This window comes from Chrysochloris asiatica, unplaced genomic scaffold (assembly GCF_000296735.1).
Source record: "Chrysochloris asiatica unplaced genomic scaffold, ChrAsi1.0 scaffold00006, whole genome shotgun sequence".
In the NCBI taxonomy this organism is placed as follows: Eukaryota; Metazoa; Chordata; class Mammalia; order Afrosoricida; family Chrysochloridae; genus Chrysochloris; species Chrysochloris asiatica.
Window position 1 is genome coordinate 27,320,787 of NW_006408524.1, and position 2,599 is coordinate 27,323,385.

Here is a 2,599-nt window from a genome sequence, read left to right on the forward strand (position 1 = left end):
GTTTTTGTGAAGTGCTGTCGAGTCGATTCCAACCCATAGCAACCCTATATAGGGTTTCCAAGGAGCAGATGGTGAGCTTGAACCACCAAACTTGCAATTCAAATGACTTTGCAGTCTGATGCATTAACCCACAGCGCCACACCAGGACTTCCATTAGCCATTAGAGAGAGATGAAAATCAAAAGAACAGTGAGATATCATCTCACACCAGCATTAACAGCCACGTTTAAAAAGGTGGAGGACAACAAATTCTGGGAAGGGTGTGGAGAGACTGGGACACTCCTGCATTGCTGGTGGGACTGTAAAATGGTTCAACCACTCTGGAGAAAGGTATGGCACTTCCTCTGATAGTTGGAAATAGAAATACCTTATGATCCAGCAATTACTCTACTCTACAAGAAATACATGCCAGAACATGAGTAGATATATGCATACCAATGTTCACTGTAACACTATTCACAATTGCAAAAAGAGGGAGATAGACTAATTGCCCATCAATGGAAGAATGGATAAATAAACTTTGGTGCATATACACAATAGAATACTATGCTACTTTGAAGAATAATGATGAAGCTGAAAAACACCTCATAACATGGATGAACCTTGAGGACATTATGCTGACTGAAATTGGTCAGTTACCAATATTGCATAAGACCATTATTGTAAAAGCTTAAGAAAACTTTCCATATGAAAAACAATTTTCTTTGTTAATTACCAGGGGCAGGAAGGAGGGAACAGTAATTCACCGGTTAGAGATAGACACATGATAGCTCAAGTGACAGGGAGGGTAATATACAAGGAACGGGTGGGCAATACACAAGAAGTGGAGGGTAGATGAACAAGGGAAGTATGTACAGGCTAAATGGGATAAAGGTAAATTGTGATGTATACACAACTTTGGAACAGCAGAGCTCTGTGATACAGGGAGTGAGACACAGTCTGAGTAAAGGAGAGGGGAAAATGTTAAGGTATTTGACTATCTTGTGGATATTGGTTTCCCTTGCTTACAATGGAAAATAGACATTTAAGTATGATACAAAGGAATAATGGGAAATATGATTACAGAAAGCTTGTAAGCCCATCTTCAGCCTATAATTGATTGGATTAGCTAAAAGGCATACTAGAATTTGCCCAGCAAAATAGGCTTCTTGTTAAGCCTGTGTGGAGTATGGGGCTTTATGTGGAATCCTGAGTCCTACCCAGAACCTTCTGAGGTGGGACATTCCTACTTGAAAAGACATGCAGAACAACCCAGAACAGTTCGAGTAACAAATGATATTTCTTCAAAGAAAGACCAGCAGGAAAAAAACAAAAAACAAAAAACAGACTGTTTGGCTGTTACAATATCAAGCAAGCTATTTGCATTAGAACCATCAAAGCAAGATAAATCAGCCCATCAGGGTAAACGCCCTTCTAAGACTGAACTTCAAAAGGAACACATGAGCAGTTTTGTATGCTCACTGGTGACTGCCCTGGTCTACTTGTGAATGGAAGTAGGGGGAACGCAGCAATGAAAACATGGGCTGAGTTTGGCCATGTTCCATAGACACTCATTGACCTTGAGATGAGAGAGAGAAGAAGGGCAAGCTGGTCTGAAGTTTAGGGAGACATGTAAACTCCAGAGTCCATGGACACTGACCTAGCTACTGGGGGCTAGAGTTGAGAGTGAAGCAGCCAACTTGTCTGAAGTGGGGGGAGGTGTTTGAGAACTCCTAATTTTGGAGATAGTACCCATGTGACCTAGCTTGGATGGCTTGCTGACCAGAACTCAACCAGATGAAGATAAAAAAAGTTTGATAAAGGGAACAAGCATAAATTGTTAAAACTTGATGAACTGCACCTTTGCTTATAGAATAAGTTGCCCAAAGTTTCAACTAAAGGGAAGGATTCTTCATATCAAGGATTAAGCTTGCCTCCTCAGTACACTGGGTTGATAGGGACAGCATCTTAGACATTAGCTATCAGAAATGGGGGTTATAAAGGCATGAAGTAGCTGGCTTGCAAGCTTTCATGAGTGCACCTGGTTTCAGAACAAGAGGGGTAAGGTAAAATCCCCACTGAATCATTTTCCTCTTATCCAGATGGGTCTGGTGAAAGGGGATGGAAGATGATGGGGATAGAATTTTATGACTCAATTGTGAGTAATTATTATCAGGACTAATTGTGGTTGTCACAACTGTAAATGTAGAAGATGTATAACTAAAAGAGAAGAGTAGATAATGTTTCATTTCAGGAACAGAGGACCCTAGGACCATCAAGAGGGAAAAGCATGTATTCAAAGGGAATACATGAGCAGGCATGTAAGCTTTCTGGCAACTACGTTGGTCTACTGGTGAGTGGAAGTTGGGGGGAAAGCAGCAATGAAGATTTGGACTCAGTCCGACCACGTTAAATAGAGTCTCAATGACCTGGAGTATGGTGAGACCTGGGGACTCCTGCACCCATGGACAAGGACATAGCTAGCCACAGAGGTCTAGAGCTGAGAGTGAAGTGTCTAGCTGATATGAAGTGAGGGGAGATGCACAAGAACACCCAAACTTGCAGATAGTATAGTACCCATTTAACCTAGCTTCAATGGCTGGATGATCAAAACTCAACTA